At 33.7% G+C, this 22,672-nt stretch overlaps 1 protein-coding gene and 1 long non-coding RNA gene across 3 annotated transcripts in view; one reads left to right on the top strand and one right to left on the bottom strand.

The window, feature by feature from the left end:
* Positions 1-10,507, top strand: part of LOC141522196 (uncharacterized) — a 39,640-nt gene extending 29,133 nt beyond the window's left edge. Inside the window, exon 3 of the long non-coding RNA XR_012478157.1 lies at positions 10,248-10,507. This is a non-coding gene — a long non-coding RNA (uncharacterized LOC141522196). The remainder of the gene's footprint in view (positions 1-10,247) is intronic.
* The window catches only part of PRKD1 (protein kinase D1), a 504,884-nt gene that overhangs the window by 327,683 nt on the left and 154,529 nt on the right, over positions 1-22,672 (bottom strand). The window lies entirely within an intron of this gene.

Genomic DNA, 22,672 nt, shown 5'->3' with positions numbered 1-22,672 from the left:
CAATAAATCTTTATTTGAATATTTAAATAAGGCTTCTTTTAGTTTTCATTTTCTCAGTAATTGTAAGAAGCATATGTAATTTTGCTATCTCTTATACTTTATTTTTCTTCCTTAAGGATATGATTTCTCTCTCATCACATTCAACTTGGATTAATGTATACCATGGAAACAATATAAAGATTAGCAGACTGCCTTCTGTGGGGGGTGGGGAAAGGAAACAAGAATTAGGGGAAAAATTATAAAACTCAAAATAAATAAAATCTTTCTTTAAAAAAGAGTAAGAAACATTCCATCTTCCTCATAGACCTTAAATCTCTGTCTCTCAAATGATTCCTTCTTATCCTCCCTACAAACATACTCAAGTCTCCTCAGTCTTTTTTTTTTTTTTTTTTTTTTTTTTTTTTTTTTTTTTTTAGTTTTTGCAAGGCAATGGGGTTAAGTGGCTTGCCCAAGGCCACATGGCTAGGTAATTATTAAATGTCTAACAACGGATTTGAACTCAGGTACTCCTGACTCCAGGCCCGGTGCTCTATCCACTGCGCAACCTAGCCACCCCTCTCCTCAGTCTTTTAACAACATCAATATCCTTCATTCAGTCTTTCTATACCAGGGAAGAGTTCTTAACCTTTTCCATATCATGGAACGCTTTGGTAATTTGGTAAAGTCTGTGGAGCCCCCCTTCTCAGAATAATATTCAAAATTGTATGAAATAAAATACATAGATCTACAAATAAAGACAGAATTTTTTCACATTCAAAATCATGGGAGCCTCTGAAATCTATCCATAGAATCCTTGAATAGACAAGAAGTTAAAAATTCCTTCCTTAAAAATATGCTACCAATTTGTGTCACTGCCAAATATATTTTTTAAATAAAATTTTATTGATGTTCTAAATTTCTCTCTGCATTCCTTCCCTTTCCCCACCCTACACATTAATTATGATAAACATCCCAAAACTGTTTTATACACAATACTGTAATACAAATTCTTTTCCAAGCTATCTTAATTTCCCATCACTCTTGAAATTCCTCTCACAGATCAACTCCATGTCATCAACTCCAAAGACATTTTCATTATTCATCCTTCCTGAATTCTGTGTACTTTTTGATACTCAATTTTATCCATCTTCTGAATATTAATTATTTTGTACAAAAAGACTTAATAAAATAAAAAATTAGTGAAAAAATGCTTCAGTCTGTATTATATCACCTCTTTCGCAAGCAGCTAGCATGTTTCATCATTAATCTTTTGAGATTGTCTCAGATCATTGTATTGCTGATAATAGTAAATTCATTCATAGTTCTTCATCGAACAATGTTGTTCCTGTGCACAATGATCTACTGGCTGTATATCAGTTCATATAAGTCTCCAGCTTTTTCTGATATCTGCCTACTTGTCATTTCTTATAGAACAATAACATTCTATTACATCATATACCACAATTTGTTTAATCAATCCCCAAATGAAAGACCTTTTGGTTTCTAATTTTTAGCTATCACAATATTTTTTGTACGAATAGCTATTTTTCCCTCTTTTTTGGGATATAGACTTGGCAGTGGTATTATTGGATCAAAAGCTATGTGCAATTTTATAGTCCTTTGGACATAATTCTGAATTGCTCTCAGGTACAGCTGGATCAATTAATTCCATGATTTGGATACATTGTAATATAAACAAATTTTATAAATATATTTATATTTCTATATATTTATAAATATTATAAATATAATTATAAATATAATTATATATTTATATAAATATAAATATATGTAATGTATATAATATATAAATATTATAAATATAAATATAAAATAGGTGTGACAAAACACTATATCCACTTATACTTCAGGAAAAAAATTAATCAAATAACTTTATCGCGGCTTTTTTTTGTACGGTTGTAGTTAAATCAATACACCATGATTATAAATAAGGGTTTTTGTAGGCATAGATATGCTATTTTATATATTCTTTCCCTTCTCCATGTCTTATCTTCCTTTGTGTAGATTTCTTTCTCTAAGTCAGTTCTCCTTCTTGCCATAAAATAAAATTTTATTCCCCTTAGAGAACCTGAAATAAAGATTGTAAAATTAGAGGATGTTAATGTGTCGAAAAGAGTGAGAAATTGTCAAATAAGATTTTCTAACATTTTATTATTAAAAGATGCTAGAAAAAACATGGTATTTTTTTTAAAAAGTTATATCATTGTATGTTAGTATAATTTTGGAGGGCTATGTTTCCCAAGTGTGATTATTTCAGAAAGGTTTAAAAAAAAAGCACTTAAAAAGCTATCACATTAAACAAGCTGACATCTACTGTATGTATCTGGATAAGTCAAATTGCCCCAAAAGGGTTTGCCATAATAGGATAATGGCATAATAGGATCAAGAGATTATATTTGGGATCCAGGGACTGGTTTCAGACTTAGATTTAGAATCCAATGTTGCCACTTACTTGCCTTGATACCTTGGATAATATCTGTGAATTTGTAATTTCTTGTCTAAAATAAGGAGGTGGAGCCAATTACCCTCTAATGGCTCTTCTAGTTATAATATTGTATGTGTGTGCCATAACTATAAGGCTATAAATCATAGAATGTTGGACCTAGAAAAGACCTAATTTTCCTCAGCTATATAAAGAAAGGTCTAATTAGTTGATCTTTTAAGTTCCTCAGACATCTAACAGACTGTGAGTCTAAAAAAAGAAGACAATCTGTTATATGGATAAAACTATAAAAGAAAAGAAATAGGGACCTGTGATTTTAATCATGTGGGGAACACCCAATGTAGGTTGGTACCTCTACTGAATTTAGATTCTTAAGAGAGTTGCCAAGAATACCTAGTGATTAAATGACTTGGCCAGGGTCACGTACCCCGTATATGTCAGGGCTGAGATTAGAACCTGTTTTATTTCAAGGCCAGTTTTCTAATCACTAAATGACATTGTCTCTAAAACTATGTTTTAATGACAAAAACTATCAAAAATAGATATAATGAAACTGTAAAAAAGCTATACTCTTGAAAGCTAAAACAGTAATTTTAAAAATTAAGACTTTCTCCTTAAATTCAATCACAGTGGATAAGAAATAGTAGGGGGACCGTCTTTCCATAATATATCAGCTGAAGTACCCATTATTTATGGTAACTTAACCTAGAGGAAACTTCAAAGCAAATGGATTCTGATTATGAGAGATTTATGTTCCCATTTTTTTTCATAAATTGGGCAGCATAGAATGGTATGCACCATTTTAACTGCCTATTTCCTAGTGGAATTTAACTGCAGATTACTTTTCCTTCCATACACCAAAATGGTTAGCCAATTAATCCAATCCATTTAAAATTTATATATGAGAAAGCAGACTTTTATTTTCCTTAATCTATTGAACACCAGAGATATTAGTTAATCATACTGAGTTAGGAAATACCTCCCAACCTATGATGCAGAAATCCCACTGCTAGACAAATGCCCCAAAGTTCAAAGACAGATGGAAAGATTACACTTATATTAAAATATTCATAGCAATGCTTTTGTGTATCAAAGAACAAGAAATAAAAATGGTATCCCTCAATTGGTGAAAAACTAAACAAATAAGAGTACACAAAAGGGACAGAATAATGCAGTCTTAAGAAAATATGAATACAAAGAGCTCACAGTTTGCTACAGTTATAACAATGTGTCCACTTATAGAGAATTATACTATCAAAAACTAAGTAACCATTTAGGCAAGAGCGAAAAAAGGCCCATTTTTTTAGAAGGGAAAACTATAAATAAAACATAAAAATGGAACTTAAATAAAATTGTCATTACACATGCAAAGTAAATAATTGGCCTAGCTAAATTTCTGTTCATCAAAATGCTCAGATTAATTCACTTTGACAATTCAACAGTTGAAATTCCATTGCTGGCATGATTTACTTAAAAAGCCTTTTCAGTTGTAAAATCTTGCCTAAAACTTTTAGTACTTTCTATTTTCTTCTGATCAAGAATCTGTTAATGAAAAAGTAATATTATATTCCCTGTCATATATTAATGTGTCCAAGATTAATTACTGTATTCTTTAAGGGCAAAAAATAAGAATTAAAAGCAGATTAAATATTTTGATTCTTTATCAGTTAGACAACCGATATTATTAGCATTCCATAAGAAATGTTGAATATAAAGGACTCAGAGAAATTTGGAATCATTTTTATAAATGAAGAAAAAAAGTAAGCAGAACAAAGAGAACAAATTACACAATTATCACAATAATGAACGTATAGGGGAAAAAAAAAAGAAAGATTTCAGAACAGAATCCAATGACCAGAAATGACTCCTACCAATAATGAAGTCTGTTTCTCCCCTCTGGCAGAAGGGTGATATACTATACAGACTGAGGCAGAGTAGAGATCACTGGACCTGGAGGCAGGAAGACCCGAGTTGAAATTTGTTCTCAAGAACTTGTTAGTTGTATCTGAAAATGTACATTTCATTCTGCTGTTGTTGTCCAGTTGTTTCAATCATTTCCAGGGGCGGCTAGGTGGCAGAATGGATAAAGCACTGGCCCTGGAATCAGGAGTACCTGGGTTCAAATCTGGTCTCAGATACTTAATAATTACCTAGTTGTGTGGCCTTGGGCAAGCCACTTAACCCCATTTGCCTTGCAAAAACCTTAAAAAAAATAAGAACATCAATCATTTCCACCTCTTTGTGACCCCTTTTGGGATTTTCTTGTCAAATATACTGGAGTGATTTGCCCTTTCCATCTCTAGTTCATTTTATAAATGAGGGAATAGAGGCAAACATGGTTAAGTAACTTGCCCAGGGTCATGTAGCTTATAAGTACCTGAGAAAAGATGTCTCCTGGACCTCGGGTCCAGCACCCTATTATCTGTGCTACCTAGCTGCCAAACAACTCTTTAAAACTATAAATTGCAGGGGGCGGGGAACTGTTGTGCCACATTAATAGAGGGAGTTTCCTTAAAGGGAGTTGCTAACTTTTGAAATAACAGGTTGAAACAAAAGCAAAGAAGCAAAAAAAAAAAAAAAAAAAAAAACACTATTAAAAAAACAAAAACCTCAGCCTACTAACATTAAAAAAAACCTCATAAAAGGACCTCCTTCTTCTGATCTCTCCCTATACAAATCCATCCGGATTGTTATTTTCAGAATAATTTTCCTTTAAAATAATTTTTATTACTTCAATTCCCCAAATCCTCTTCATCTGAAACCTAAATGATTCTATATTGCCTATATGGCAAAATCTAAATTTCTTCCCTTCACATTTAAGTCCTTCTACAGTTTAGTTACAAATAATCATAGCACAAATCTTCAAAAATTTTTGCGTATTCACCATCTCCCATAGGCACCTGTCTCAATTCCTTTACTTAAAGTGTCCCCTTGGGAAGGATCTTTCTCTTGCCTTTGCCCAAACAAATCCCACCTCCCCATCAAAGTGTAGTTTATCTCTTCCATAAAGCAAATATTACCTACCTAATAATGATCCTTCCTGCCTCTGACAAAGCATTTAATTTATGCACTACTGATTTGGAACTCAACTTATACTACTAAATATTATTCATGATTAATATTTCATGCATATGTATCATATTTCTTCAATATAGATAATAAGGTCCTTTGAGGATAGCATCTGTGATTTTGTTTTTTGTTTATTTAAATCATTTACAACACCTAGCACAATGCCTTATACATATTAGAAGTTCAACAAATATTTATTCTTACTGATTGATTAATTTTTCCCTGATGATCACTACATGGAAAAATGTTTTTCTGGCTATTAGATCAAATTGCTATATGTACTTGATAATTTATGATTTTATCAAATTCAGATTTCCTCAGTATGTATGTATATGAATACACATATGTTATATTTGTAAAACTTTATATTTAGTTCACATTAATAAAAATGCTCTAAAAATTTAAAGTAAATATAGACTTCCTAATGAAACTCAATGCCTCAGTGCCACTTGTGAGGCAAATAACTAATCTGCTATGTTTCATTTTTTTCAGTTGTAAATCAGGGTTAAGAATGGTAAGTCTCCTATGTTTATCCTTGGGATACAGAGAGGGAAAAAGTCAAATGAACATTTTCTTTTGTTATTGTGTTGTTTTTAGTCATGTCCATCACTTCATGATTTTGAGGTTTGTTTTTTTTTTTTTTAGCAAAGATACCGTCGTGGTTTGTCACTTCCTTCATCAGCTTATCCTACAGAGAGGAAACTGAGGCAAACAGGTCTAAGTGACTAGTCCAGGATCACACAGATAATGTGTCTGAGTTCACACTTGAAATGAGCATTTAGTAAGCAACCAGTATAAGCCAGACATCATACTAGGTCTAGATGTTGGAAATTTTAAAACAAATTAAAATCTACCCTATCTTCAAAGATCATACATTGGAGGGTGGGGAGAGAAGGAGAGAGAGAAGACGAGCTTATTAAAAAACAGAAACTAGGTCACTTGGAGGAAAATAGAAGCAGCTGGAGAAATCAGGAGAGGAGGAGAGGTAGGAAATGAGAGGAGTTGTGAAGAAAGAGAGAAGGGAAAGGTGAGGGACAAGTACATTTCTGGTATGGGGAAGCAGTAGCACAGCAATGTATGAGGAACATCAAGACATGTTTGATTGAAATAAATATCTGTAAGAGAGAATATAACAAGCCCCAGAAAGATATATTTGATCTACATAGTGAAGTACTATTATATATGCATACACATATAAACACACATGAAGACATAATATAGGCATATATGTGTCTGTGTATATATATGCATATATATGAATGTGTATACACACATATATAGCTTATGAGGAACTAGAGGGAAACTTGTTGAAAGTTAAAATCTTTATTTGCAAGAAATATTTAAGAGGTCCATGGCTTAGAAAACCTATTACCTAATCCATAAACAAATCTCTACTCCAAATAAGTACTACAAGAAGCAGGTAAACCAAATGAAAAATTATTCATGTTTTATAAGAGCTGCATCAACACACTTTTTTATTTTCTTTTCTGCACTGAAGTATAACATTTAAGAACTATTTAGATAAACTCTAAAAAATGGAAAATAAGATTAAGATAAATAAGGGCATTCCAAAAAATGATGAGAACACATGATTTTGATGACATAGTCTATCTTACCATTCCTACCTAATACTTTACTGACTGAGAAAAATGTTTGAATATTTGTGTGTTCTATTTTTAGTAGGTTTTAAAGTTAGGATGCAAAAGATAAATGTGCTTCTTAAGAAAATTCTCAGGAACAAGGCATCATGATATTTGTAGAAATAACTAAGCAAGCTTGGATTTGGAGTCAGAAGTACTTACTAGAACATTGGCTCAAATATTTACTAATTGGATTAAATCATTTAACCTTCCTAAACATCTATCTACTCATTTGTTAAGTAAGGGAGTTCAAGAGGATGATCACCCAGATTCCCTTCTAGGTCAAATCTTGATGCTGAGATAAGAGTCTTCTTCCATTCAGGTATATTGAGTCACTCAGTGAATGATTCAATTGAATAGTAATTTTTTAATTAGAAGGGATAGCACTGAATTCTGTGGTACTAGGTGAGCCCTGATATGAGGTAAACAAGGGTGTTAAAAATAACTAGTATAAGGGAAAGCTAATGTTAGACAGAGAATGAACAAGGAGACTTATGTACTGACTAGATTAGTCTAAGAAAAATACTGAACATTCTTGTGTGAAAGAGAAACTGGATGAAGTAAATTCAGGTCATAATATTATATTATTCACTAAAATATTCCATCAGAAACTGATAATGGGTGTTGATGTCCTTGGGCTCTCAAAACCTAGAGCATAAGATCAGACAGGTCCTACAGAAATGGAAATATTTAAAAACTCCATGGTACCTATATCCAGAAGAATCATAAAAAATGGATGTCCCACATGTTGCAAAATATTCATAACAGCTCTTTTTATAGTGGCAAAGAATTGGAAATTGAGGGTATGCCCATCAATTGGGAATGGCTGAACAAGATATGGTACATGAACACCATGGAATATTGTGCTTCTATAAGAAACCATAAATAATTGGACTCTAGAGAAGCATGGTGATTTACAGGATCTAATTGCTGAGCAAAGGGAATAAAACCAAGAAGTGGTGTATGTATCTATAGCATTGTGAGATGATCAACCTTGATGGAAGCAGCTCCTCTCAGCAATTCAAAGAGCTAAGACAATCGTTTTAGACATAGCTATGGACAATGTTATCCTAATCCAGAGGAAGAAAAACAAAACAAAACAAAAAACCCTTCAGAATCTGATGAACACTTTATTAGAAATTATCTCTTAAGTAACTCTTTCTTTTAATCCTAATTCCTCATGCTAAAAATGACTAATCTGTAAACATGTTTATCAAAAATACATATGTGCAATGCTAACCTGACTGTTTGCCATTGAGGGGAGGGGGGGGCGGGGTGGGAAGGGAAGTGGAAGGAAATTTTGTAACTTAAAAATATACATGTGTATGAGGATGAAAAAATAAAATAAATAAATAAAAAGGAAAAAAGAGGGTAAATAAAATATATTTAAAGTTTTAAAAAAATCCCATGGTAAATGAGTGTATATTCTCCAAGGATTAGCCTTCCTTAATACAGAAAATTTCATCATATTCCTGGGTTGACCTTAAAATGATGACTATGTTGACACATGAAATCTAGAATCCAGACTGTCTAATAATTCCTAGAAAGGCTGAGTTTTGTCAGAGCTAGGGTTACCCATACAATGACAATATCAAAGAGCTTTCACTGCAATAAGAACCAATAGAGATAGAGAGGCACCCACTCTCTAGCACTTGAAATAAAACCTATTCCCAATCCCATATTCTAATGAAAAGATTAATGATTAAGGAACTATATATTATAATAATTGCTCTATAATTATAACCTTATTTCTACCTTTCTGAAATATCTCAAAGCACCCCAAAGAAAAAACTCTGTCTCTTATCATTATTTAATATTTAACGATCATCACAAATGTATGAGTCTCTCTTTTCAAGCTCTGATGTCTATTATTACTTTGCTCATCCTCATCATACCAAATAGATTGAAATGAGGCAAACAAGTTTTTACTGAAGTACACTGACACTTCTTGTATGTACTTCTTGTGTTCTTCACAAATCTTCATGATGCCCTGGGAGGAGCAATGAGGCAAACAGTGGTTAAATTGTACACTGAAGTACTACTTCAGTGCTCAATAAGGGTGTTGATGACTTTGGATTCTCAAAGACTAGGCTAACAGAAGACAAACCCAGATATCTAAGATAGGTCCACCACAATGGAAAGATTTAAGAACTTCATGGTAGACTGCACTCTCTCTACTCCCTCACTCCTTGAAATCCTAGCCATCCTTCATCATTCATTTTAAAAGCTACATTATCAGTGAATTCTGCCCAGACTCTCTTCTTTCCAAGCTAGAATTGATTTCCTCCATTCTTGACTTTTTAATAATATAACACAACCAGCCAATATTTATTAAATATTTTGGTCTAAGAGATGATCATTCTAATCAGAGGTGTCATTCAAATAGAAATTGGGACAATTCAACAGTATAAAAGGATCTCTAAAAGTCAGATAATCACTCAGAAAAAACACATTTTTACATTATCTTTGCTCTATAGTATTTTCATTTATTTTGCTATATCTTCCCCAATTACATTTTAATCTGATTCCCTGAACTCAAGGGAATTGTCAGTAAAATGTATTTTTGACAGACAAGGGAGACATTCCCTTGTAATAGTAAACAGTAGAAAATCTTTTTAAAAATAAATTAGAGGGGTGGCTAGGTGGCATAGTGGATAAAGCACCAGCCTTGGAGTCAGGAGTACCTGGGTTCAAATCCAGTCTCAGACAATAATTACCTAGCTGTGTGGCCTTGGGCAAGCCACTTAATCCCATTTGCCTTGCAAAAAACCTAAAAAAAATAAAATAAAATAAATTAGAGTTGTATATGTTATTTCTAGTCAGGAAGAGCCACGTTCCTGAGTTCAGATCTGGCCTCGCAGTTATTAGCTATGTTACTCTAGGTAAGTTATTTTATCCTTTTGCCTCACTTTTCTCATCTGCAAAATGAGTTGGATAAGTAAATGGTAAACCATTCTGGTATCTTTACCAAGAAAACCCTAAATGTAGTCATGAAGAGTAAGACACAACTGAAATGACTGAATCACAACAATGCTGCTTCCAGAAATAACAAGGTAAGTGACAATTGAAAATCTATTGTCTCTTTCCTTCTGTAGAAATAAGAAGAGAGAAGAGGAGAACAGAACAGATATTATGCCAGTGAAAAATCCTGAGGCTCATAAGTGGAAGAGTCTCTAGGCCAGCATCAGGCCACGTGCTCTCCACAAAGCATCATGATAGTTGTAATCATCATCTCAAACCTAAGCATCTAGAAGAGAGCATTAACTCCTAAAACCAAGACATGGGTGAGTGACTACTGTTAGAGCACACTTAGCAAACATGCAGGGTCAGCAGTTCTTAAAACTTTTTTATGGCACATGGCACAATTCCTTTTGCTGTAAAGAACTGCAGTACATTAAATGTTTAAGTTGGCTAAAGTATAGGAAGAGACAAGAGACTCAATTTGCACAGCTTCCCTTCAATAAAACCCACTGTTCTTGTTCAGTTTTTTTTCCTGAGTTTAATATCTAACATATTCTGAAGTTCCATATATTCCATCAATGAAATAGGCAAATTTTACTTATTTTGCAAACATATTGCTTACTATACTACATGTTCTGAGTATGTAAATTCATATTAAAAAAATTAGTCATACTATCTTATATCTAAAGTAATATAACTTCCAAAATTTCATGGCATACTTATAAGAAGGAAGAGAATGCTAGGAAAAATCATAGGATAGATATTTTGTTAGCTGATAAAGGGACTATATATTTAACAATATTTTCCAGAATATGAACTGTCTGAAATATATTTCAAGCAGATGGCAACAGAAACAATTGTCTCCATAACTGGAAATATACCATAAAATTTTTAGAGTTTTAAAGGGACTCTGGGATCAACCAGTCAAATCTCCAAGACTTGAGGTCAGAAGTTCTGAAATATACAAGGCCCAAATAGGATCTGATACTCACCAATCATGTCATCCTAAGAGAAAATCCTGCAAGCAGCCAGAAAGAAACAATTAAATATCAAGGAGCACGCAGGACCTGGCTGCATCAACTTTAAGGGATCGAAGGGCCTGGAACGAGATATTTCGAAGAGCACAGGAGCTTGGAATGCAGCCAAGAATCTACTTTCCTGCAAAGCTGAGCCTTCTCTTCCAGGGAAAAAGATGGACATTTAACGAAATGGAAGAATTCCAAAAATTTCTGATGAAAAGACCAGAGCTAAACAGAAAATTTGGACATCAAACAGGAGGTTCAAGAGACACATGAAAAGGTAAAAAAAAAGGGGGGGGGTGGTAAAAGGAAAAAAAATGCAATCCAGTAAGTTGAAACTGGCTATATCCCAGCATGCGGGTAAAAAAAAAGATTCTCATAAACCTTGAGAAATGTAACTCTAACAGAGAGAATACACCTAGCCAGAAATGATGGACATTCATGACCTATCCATGAGACTACTATCTAATGGGATGTAACTGGCTTTAACCCCACTTGGGAGAAAGACTCTAATAACTCTCAGGAATTTGGACTCTATTCGATAGAATATAGATAAATAAAGGGGACACTCAGAATTTTCTACGACTTAGATAGAATGATCTAAAAAAAAACACCACCTCCCTAAAAAGGGGGACAGGAAAGAGACGGGAGGAGGGAGGGGATTGAATGGGGATAAATCTCATTACACTAAGATGTACAAAAAAACCCTATGGTAATAATGGGGAAGAAGGGAGCAGAGAAGAAACACCTAAATCTTCTTCTCATCAGACTTGTCTTAAAGTCAAACTACACATACTCAGTTAACTTATAAAACATCTAACCTTTCAAGTATTAAAAGGGGAAAAGGGGAGGGGGGGAACAGAGAAAGGGAAAGGGAGTGGGGGAAATAAGGGGAAATAACAAAAGGAAGGGAAGGGAAAAGGGGGAAAAGGGAAAGAGGAAAGAAAGGGAAGGGTGGATATAGGAGGGCAAACATACCAAAGTGGATGATTTTCAGAAACAAAAGACTGGGGAATATGGATAAAAGGGAGGGGGAAAGGGGGAAAAATACAGAGGGAAGATAGGACGGAGGGCAATTAAAGAATTAGTAATCATAACCTTGAATGTGAATGGGATGAACTCTCCCTTAAAATATAAGCAAATAGCAGAGTGGATTAAAAACCAGAATCCTACGATATGCTGCTTACAAGCAACCCATTTGAAGCAGAGAGATACATATAGAGTAAAGGTAAAATGTTGGAGCAAAATATATTTTGCTTCAGCTGAAGTAAAAAAAAAGCAGGGGTAGCAATCCTTATCTCAGACAAAGGAGCAGCAAACATAGCATTAAAAGAGATAAGGAAGGAAACTTTATCCTCCTAAAAGGAACCATATGCAATAAAGTCATTTCAATATTGAATATATATGCACACAGTGGGACAGCACCAAAATTCTTAGAGGAGAAGCTGAAAGAATTACAGGAAGACATAGACAGCAAAACTCTACCAGTAGGAGACCTCAACCTCCTGCTATCAGATTTAGATAAATCAAATCATAAAACAAATAAGAAAGAAATTAGGGAAATAAATAGATTGTTAGAAAAATTAGATATGGTAGATTTATGGAGGAAACTGAATGGGGATAGGAACGAAAATACCTTTTTCTCTGCAGTACATGGAACTTGTACAAAAATTGACCATGCACTAGGACATAAAAAGCTAATGATCAACTGCAGAAAGGCAGAAATAGTGAATACATCTTTCTCAGATCACAATGCAATAAAAGTCATATGCAATACTGGGCCAAGGAGATACAGACCCAGAGCAAATTGGAAACTGAATAATCTCATCTTAAAAAATGAGTGGACCAAAAAACAAATTATAGAAAGAATTAACCATTTTATCCTAGATAATGATAATAATGAAACAACATACCAAAACCTATGGGATTCATTCAAAGCAACTCTCAGGGGATATATTATAGCTCTAAATGCTTATATGACTAAATTGGAGAAAGAGGAAATCAATGAACTAAACATGCAACTAAAAAAATTAGATAAAGAACAAATCAAAAAACCCCAATCAAATACCAAATTAGAAATTTTAAAAATTAAAGGAGAAATTAATAAAAATGAAAGCAAAAAACTATTGAATTAATAAATAAAACCAAAAGTTGGTATTATGAAAAAACCAATAAAATTGACAAACCTCTCGTCAATTTGATTAAAAAAAGAAAGAAGAAAACCAAATTGCTAGTATCATAAATGAAAAAGGTGAACTCAGCACCAATGAGGAGGAAATTAAAGTAATAATTCGAAATTATTTTGCCCAACTTTATGCCAATAAATTCCATAATCTAAGTGAAATGGATGAATATTTACAAAAATACAAGTTACCCAGATTAAATGAAGAAGAGATTAAATACCTAAACAACCCTATCTCAGAAAAAGAAATTCAACAAGCCATTACTGAACTCCCTAAAAAAAAATCTCCAGGGCCTGACGGATTCACAAGTGAATTCTACCAAACATTTAAGGAACAATTGGTTCCAATCCTATATAAACTCTCTGGAAAAATAGGGAAAGATGGAACCCTGCCTAACTCTTTCTATGAAACCAATATGGTACTGTTACCTAAACCAGGAAGAGTTAAAACAGAGAAAGAAAATTATAGACCTATTTCCCTGATGAATATAGATGCAAAAATCCTAAATGAAATCTCAGCAAAACGACTACAACAAGTCATCACTAGGATAATACATTATGATCAAGTAGGATTTATTCCAGGAATGCAGCGTTGGTTCAATACTAGGAAAACTGTTAGTATACTCAATTATAACAATAACAAACCTATCAGAAACCATATGATCATATCAATAGATGCTGAAAGATTTTAACAAAATACAGCATCTATTCCTATTAAAAACACTAGAGAGTGTAGGAATAAATGGACTGTTCCTTAAAATAATTAGCAGTATCTATCTGAAACCATCAACAAGCATTATACTAAATGGGGAGAGGCTAGAGGCATTCCCAATAAGATCAGGGGTGAAACAAGGGTGCCCATTATCACCACTACTATTCAATATTGTATTAGAAATGTTAGCATCAGCAATTAGAGAAGAAAAAGTAATTGAAGGAATTAGAATTGGGAAGAGACAAAACTCTCACTCTTTGCAGATGACATGATGGTCTACCTAGAGAATTCCAAGAAGTCATCCAAAAAACTACTGGAAACAATTAGCAATTTTAGCAAAGTTGCAGGTTAAAAAATAAACCCCCATAAATCCTCAACTTTCCTATATATGACTAGCAAGAAACAGCAGGAAGAGCTAGAAAGAAAAATCCCATTCAACGTAACCTCAGACAGTGTAAAATACTTGGGAGTCTATTTGCCAAGAGAGACTCAGAATCTTTTTGAAAACAATTATAAAACACTTCTCACACAAATTAAATCAGATTTAAATAAATGGGCAAATACCAACTGCTTATGGATAGGTAGAGCTAATGTAATAAAAATGACAATTCTACCAAAACTAAACTATCTGTTTAGTGCCCTACCAATCAAAATTCCAAAAAATTACTTTAACGAGTTAGAAATAAAGTCAAGAATTGCCAGGAGCTTAATGAAAAAAATGCAAACGAAGGTGGCTTAGCACTACCCAATCTAAAATTATATTATAAAGCATCAGTCATCAAAACTGTTTGGTATTGGCTAAGAAATAGAGTGGTGGACCAGTAGAATAGACTAGGTGTAAAAGCAGGAGAGGATTATAGTAATCTGCTGTTTGATATATCCAAAGAGTCCAGCCATTGGGATAAAAACTCCCTCTTTGATAAACACTGCTGGGATAATTGGAAGTTAGTATGGAAGAAACTTATATTAGACCAACACCTCACACCCTTTACCAAGACAAGATCCAAATGGTTACAGGACATAGACATAAAAAAAGAATACTATAAGCAAATTAGAAGATCAAGGACTAGTCTACCTGTCAGATCTATGGAAAGGGGAGCAGTTTATGACTAAGGAAGAGTTGAAGAACATCACCAAAAACCAATTAGATGATTTCAATCACATTAAATCAAAAAGCTTTTGCACAGATAAAACCAATGTAACCAAGATCAAAAAAATGTAGTAAATTGGGAAACAATCTTTATAACTAATGATAATTACAAAGGACTCATTTGTAAAATATACAGAGAACTGAGTCATATTTTTAAAACAAAAAGCCATTCCCCAATTGACAAGTGGTCAAAGGGTATGCAAAGGCAATTTACAGATGAGATCAAATTAATCCATAGCCATATGAAAAAATGTTCTAAATCATTAATTATTAGAGAAATGCAAATTAAAGCTTCATTGAGGTACCACCTCACACCTCTCAGATTGGCCAGTATGACCAGGAAGGATAATGATTATTGTTGGAAGGAATGTGGGAAATCTGGGACACTATTACACTGTTGGTGGAGCTGTGAACTCCTCCAACCCTTCTGGAGAGCTATTTGGAACTATGCCCAAAGGGCAACAAAAATGTGCATACCCTTTGACACAGCAATACCACTACTGGGTCTATACCCTGAAGAGATGAGGAAAAAGGGTAAAAAATATTACTTGTACAAAAATATTTATAGCAGCCCTGTTTGTGGTGGCAAAGAATTGGAAATCCAGTAAATGTCCTTCAATTGGGGAATGGTTTAGCAAACTGTGGCATATGTATTTCATGGAACACTATTATTCTATTAGAAACCAGGAGGGACGGGATTTCAGGGAAACCTAGAGGGATTTGCATGAACTGATGCTGAGTGAGATGAACAGAACCAGAAAAACACTGTACACCCTAACAGCAACATGGGAGTGATGTTCACCCTTGAAGGACTTGCTCATTCCATCAGCGCAACAAATGGGAACAATTTTAGCCTGTCTGCAAAGGAGAGTACCATCTGTATCCAGATAAGGATCTGTGGAGTTTGAACAAAGTACAAGGACTATTCCCTTCAATTCGGAAAAAAAAAACCCAGATGTCTTATTTTTTGATCTGGTTACCTCTGAGAATTCAGTTCTCTTTAAGGATATGATTTCTCATCACACCCTATTTGGATCAAGGTACAAAATGGAAACAAAGTAAAGACAGATGGAGTGCTATCTGTGGGGTGGGGGTGGGGGGGAGGGAAGCAAGATTGGGGGAAAATTGTAAAACTCAAATAATACCTTTAATAAAAATTTAAAAAATAAAAAATAAATAAATATATTGTGTAACCCCCCCCCAAAAAAAGAATTAGTAATCATAACCTTGAATGTGAATGGGATGAACTCTCCCTTAAAATTTAAGCAAATAGCAGAGTGGATTAAAAAACAGAATCCTACAATATGCTGCTTACAAGCAACCCATTTGAAGCAGAGAGATACATATAGAGTAAAGGTAAAAGGTTGGAGCAAAATATATTTTGCTTCAGCTGAAGTAAAAAAAGCAGGGGGTAGCAATCCTTATCTCAGACAAAGCAGCAGCAAAAATAGATAGCATTAAAAGAGATAAGGAAGGAAACTTTATCCTCCTAAAAGGTATCATATATAATAAAGTCATTTCAATATTGAATATATATGCACACAGTGGGACAGCACCCAAATTCTTAGAGGAGAAGCTGAAAGAACCACAAGAAGACACAGACAGCAAAACTCTACTAGTGGGAGACCTCAACCTCCCGCTATCAGATCTAGATATATCGAATCATAAAACAAACAAGAAAGAAATTAGGGAGGTAAATAGATTGTTAGAAAAATTGGATATGGTAGACTTATGGAAAAAAACTGAATGGGGATAGAAAGGAATATATATACCTTTTTCTCTGCAGTACATGGAACTTATACAAAAATTGACCATGTACTAGGACATAAAAACCTAATGATCAACTGCAGAAAGGCAGAAATAGTGAATACATCTTTCTCAGATCACAATGCAATAAAAGTCATATGCAATACTGGGCCAAGGAGATACAGACCCAGAGCAAATTGGAAACTGAATAATCTCATCTTAAAAAATGAGTGGACCAAAAAACAAATTATAGAAAGAATTAACCATTTTATCCTAGATAATGATAATAATGAAACAACATACCAAAACCTATGGGATTCATTCAAAGTAAATTTCAGGGGATATATTATAGCTCTAAATGCTTATATGACTAAATTGGAGAAAGAGGAAATCAATGAACTAAACATGCAACTAAAAAAATTAGAGAAAGAACAAATCAAAAACCCCGAATTAAATACCAAATTAGAAATTCTAAAAATTAAAGGAGAAATTAATAAAAAGCAAAAGCAAAAAAAACTATTGAATTAATAAATAAAACCAAAAGTTGTTATTATGAAAAAAATAAAATTGATAAACCTCTGGTCAATTTGATTAAAAAAAAGAAAGAAGAAAACCAAATTGCTAGTATCATAAATGAAAAAGGTGAACTCAGCACCAATGAGGAGGAAATTAAAGTAATAATTTTAAATTATTTTGCCCAACTCTATGCCAATAAATTTGATAATCTAAGTGAAATGGATGAATATTTACAAAAATATAAGTTGCCCAGGTTAAGTGAAGAAGAGATTAAATACCTAAACAGCCCTATCTCAGAAAAAGAAATTCAACAAGCCATTACTGAACTCCCTAAAAAAAAAATCTCCAGGGCCTGACGGATTCACAAGTGAATTCTACCAAACATTTAAGGAACAATTGGTTCCAATCCTATATAAACTCTCTGGAAAAATAGGGAAAGATGGAACCCTGCCTAACTCTTTCTATGAAACCAATATGGTACTGTTACCTAAACCAGGAAGAGTTAAAACAGAGAAAGAAAATTATAGACCTATTTCCCTGATGAATATAGATGCAAAAATCCTAAATAAAATCTTAGCAAAATGATTACAACAAGTCATCACTAGGATAATACATTATGATAAAGTAGGATTTATTCCAGGAATGCAGGGTTGGTTCAATACTAGGAAAACTGTTAGTATACTAAATTATATCAACAACAAACCTATCAGAAATCATATGATCATATCAATAGATGCTGAAAGATTTTAACAAAATACAGCATCTATTCCTATTAAAAACACTAGAGAGTGTAGGAAAAAATGGACTGTTCCTTAAAATAATTAGCAGCATCTATCTGAAACCATCAACAATCATTATATTCAATGGGGAGAGGCTAGAGGCATTCCCAATAAGATCAGGGGTGAAACAAGGGTGCCCATTATCACAACTACTATTCAATATCGTTTTAGAAACATTAGCTTCAGCAATTAGAAAAGAAAAAGAAATGGAAGGAATTAGAATTGGGAAGAGACAAAACTCTCACTCTTTGCAGATGACAGGATGGTCTACCTAGAGAATCCCAAGAAGTCATCCAAAAAACTAGTGGAAACAATTAGCAATTTTAGCAAAGTTGCAGGTTTCTTGCTTAGCAAGAAACAGCAGGAAGATCTAGAAAGAAAAATCCCATTCAAAGTAACCTCAGACAATATAAAATATTTGGGAGTATATTTACCAAGACAGACTCAGAATCTTTTTGAAAACAATTATAAAACACTTCTCACACAAATTAAATTAGATTTAAATAACTGGGCAAATATCAACTGTTTATGGCTAGGTAGAGCTAATATAATAAAAATGACAATTCTACCAAAACTAAACTATCTGTTTAGTGCCCTACCAATCAAAATTCCAAAAAATTACTTTAATGAGTTAGAAATAAAGTCAAGAATTGCCAGGAGCTTAATGAAAAAAATGCAAACGAAGGTGGCTTAGCACTACCCAATCTAAAATTATATTATAAAGCATCAGTCATCAAAACTGTTTGGTATTGGCTAAGAAATAGAGTGGTGGACCAGTGGAATAGACTAGGTGTAAAAGCAGGAGATGATTATAGTAATCTGATGTTTGATAAACCCAGAGTCCGGCCATTGGGATAAAAACTCCCTCTTTGATAAAAATTGCTGGGATAATTTGGAAGTTAGTATGGAAGAAACTTAGATTAGACCAACACCTCACACCCTTTACCAAGATAAGATCCAAATGGTTACAGGACATGGACATAAAAAAAATACTACAAGCAAATTAGAAGATCAAGGACTAGTCTACCTGTCAGATCAATGGAAAGGGGAACAGTTTATGACTAAGGAAGAGTTGGAGAACATCACCAAAAACCAATTAGATGATTTCAATCACATTAAATCAAAAAGCTTTTGCACAGATAAAACCAATGTAACCAAGATCAAAAAAATGTAGTAAATTGGGAAACAATCTTTATAACTAATGATAATTACAAAGGACTCATTTGTAAAATATACAGAGAACTGAGTCATATTTTTAAAACAAAAAGCCATTCCCCAATTGACAAGTGGTCAAAGGATATGCGAAGGCAATTTACAGATGAGATCAAATTAATCCATAGCCATATGAAAAAATGCTCTAAATCATTAATTATTAGAGAAATGCAAATTAAAGCTTCTCTGAGGTACCACCTCACACCTCTCAGATTGGCCAGTATGACCAGGAAGGATAATGATCATTGTTGGAAGGGATGTAGGAAATCTGGGATACTATTACACTGTTAGTGGAGCTGTGAACTCATCCAACCTTTCTGGAGAGCTATTTGGAACTATGCCCAAAGGGCAACAAAAATGTGCATACCCTTTGACCCAGCAATACCACTACTGGATCTATACCCTGAAGAGATGAGGAAAAAGGATAAAAATATTACTTGTACAAAAATATTTATAGCAGCCCTGTTTGTGGTGGCAAAGAATTGGAAATCCAGTAAATGTCCTTCAGTTGGTGAATGGCTTAGGAAACTGTGGTATATGTATGTCATGGAACACTATTGTTCTAGTAGAAACCAGGAGGGATGGCATTTCAGGGAAACCTGGAGGGATTTGCATGAACTGATGCTGAGTGAAATGAGCAGAACCAGAAAAACACTGTACACCCTAACAGCAACATGGGAGTGATGTTCACCCTTGAAGGACTTGCATATTCCATCAGTGCAACAATCGGGAACAGTTCTGGGCTGTCTGCAAAGGAGAGTACCATCTGTATCCAGATAAGGAACTGTGGAGTTTGAACAAAGTGCAAGGACTATTCCCTTTAATTTAGAAAAAAACCAGATAGCTTATTGTCTGATCTTGTTACCTTTTAGACTTCTCTTCTCTTTAAGGATATGATCTCTCTCTCATCACACCCAATTTGGATCAAGGTACAACATGGAAACAAAGTAAATACTGACAGAATGCTTTCTGTGGGGGGGGGGGGAAGGGGGAGGGAAGCAAGATTGGGGGAAAATTGTAAAACTCAAATAATATCTTTAATAAAAATGAATTTTAAAAACGTATTTCTGAGATCTTAAAGAGCAGAGAAGAGCACCAACAACAAAAAAATTAGTACTTTTACCACATATGTCTTAAGGTCCAATCATCTGCATAAAATATCCTAGATTTGTTTAATGAGACATACAACATTTGTTTAATGAGATACAGAAGAAATTTAAGATACTGTCTCTGCGATTCAGAAATGTATGTTTTAATCTGAAATACTGATGGTCATACATCTGTAAAAATATCAAGTAACAAAGGAAAATAATAAAAGCATCCAGAACACACAAAAAAAAACTCCTGAAACAATTGAAAAATTTCAGCAAAGTAGCAGTATATAAAATAAACCCACATAAATCATCACAGTTTCTACATATGAACAACAAAGCCCAAGAGCAAGAGATAGAAAGAGAAATTCCATTTGAAATAACCATAGACAGCATTAAATACTTGGGAATCTACCTCTCAAGACAAACCCAGAAACTGTATGAGCATAATTATAAAGCACTTCTCACCCCCAAAAAATCAAATCTAAATAATTGGGAAAATGTCAAATGTTCATAGTTAGGTCGAGCTAATATAATCCCTACCCTAAAGGGAAGTAGGAGAGAAAGGGGTTTAGGACATTTGTGAGGCAGGTAGCAATCAGAAGTGAAACAATGGTGAGGAGGGATAAGAGGAAGGAGAAAGAAAAGTACAAATGGGGGAAGACAAGATGGAGGGGAATAAAAAGGTTTTGACATGTTTCTTTCTCTCTCATGATCTTTGCCCCCTGAGTACTTATTCTTTTTTTATAACATGACTAATATGGAAATATGTTAATACAATTGTACATGTACAACCTATATCAGATTGTTCACTCCCATGGAAAGAAGGAAGTAAAAGAAGGGTAATAAAAAATGTGAATCTCAAAAGCTTGCAAAAGGATGAACAATGAAAATTATCTTTGCATGTAATCAGAAAAAATGAAAAAAAAATGTGGAAAGACTTGACATGAATTTAACATAGTACAAAGTGAAATGAGGAGAACCAGAACATTGTGCAGGAACATCAATATTGTAAGATATGAATAACTAAGCTATTCTCAGCAATACAATAATCCAAGTAAATTCTGAAGGATTTATGATGAAAGGTGCTATTCATATCCAAAGAAAGAACTGATGCAGCCTGAATGCAGATACTTTATTTGCTTTATTTTCTGAATGCAGCTACTTTACTTACTTTATTTTCCTGCGCTATTTTTGTCTATGTTTTCTTTCACAGCATGACTTACATGAAAATGTGCTTTTCATGATTACACAAGTATAGCATTTATCAAATTGCTTTCACAATGTGGGGGGGGAGGAAAGGAGAGAATTTGGAACTCAAAATTTGAAAAAAAGTTAATAGTTTAACATGTAATTTAGAAAAAAATTAAAAATATCAAGAAAAAAAAGCCTGAGGTCATGAAGGGTCAGCCGTGACTGAAATGATTTAATAATATTAATTACTTTAGAACATGCCTGAACGTGAACCACTTCTCCAAAATATAAGAAAAGATTCACCCTCTAGTGATGGGAACTCATTACCTACTAATACAGGCCATTCCACTTTTTTGACAATTATAGTGTTTTTTGTTTTGTTTTTCCCAGTTACATATAAAGGTAGATTTTAGTATTCATCTGTTTTCAAGGTTAAATGATCCACGTTTTTCTACCGCTCTTACCCCACCCCCTTTTCCATGACAGTTAACAATATGGTAAAAGTTGAACATATTCAATCATGTTTAGCATATATCTGTATTGGTCATGTTGTAAAAGATGAATTAGAACTATGGGGGGGTGGACCACGAGAAAGAAAGAAAAACATAAAAAGAAATGCTTTGTTCTGCATTCAGTTTCCATAGTTTTGCTTTGGGGTTTTTTTTTCTGGATATGAATGCCATTTTCCACAACAGGTCCCTTAGGATTGTCTTTGATCACTGAACTGTGCAGAGAAGCTGCATCCATCATAGTTTACCTATTTTACAATGTTGTTAATCTGCACAATGCACTCCTGGTTCTGTTCCTTTCACCCCCATCAGTTCATTCAAGACTTTTCAGAGTTTTCTAAAATTTGGCCACTCATGATTTCTTACAGAACAATAGTACTTCATAACATTCATATTTCATAACTTGTTCATCCATTCCCCAATTTATGGGCATCTCCTCAAATTCCAAT

Source organism: Macrotis lagotis, chromosome 4 (assembly GCF_037893015.1).
Source record: "Macrotis lagotis isolate mMagLag1 chromosome 4, bilby.v1.9.chrom.fasta, whole genome shotgun sequence".
NCBI classification, from domain to species: Eukaryota; Metazoa; Chordata; class Mammalia; order Peramelemorphia; family Peramelidae; genus Macrotis; species Macrotis lagotis.
The sequence above is the reverse complement of the archived record's forward strand: the minus strand, read 5'-3'. Positions and strand labels throughout refer to the sequence as shown.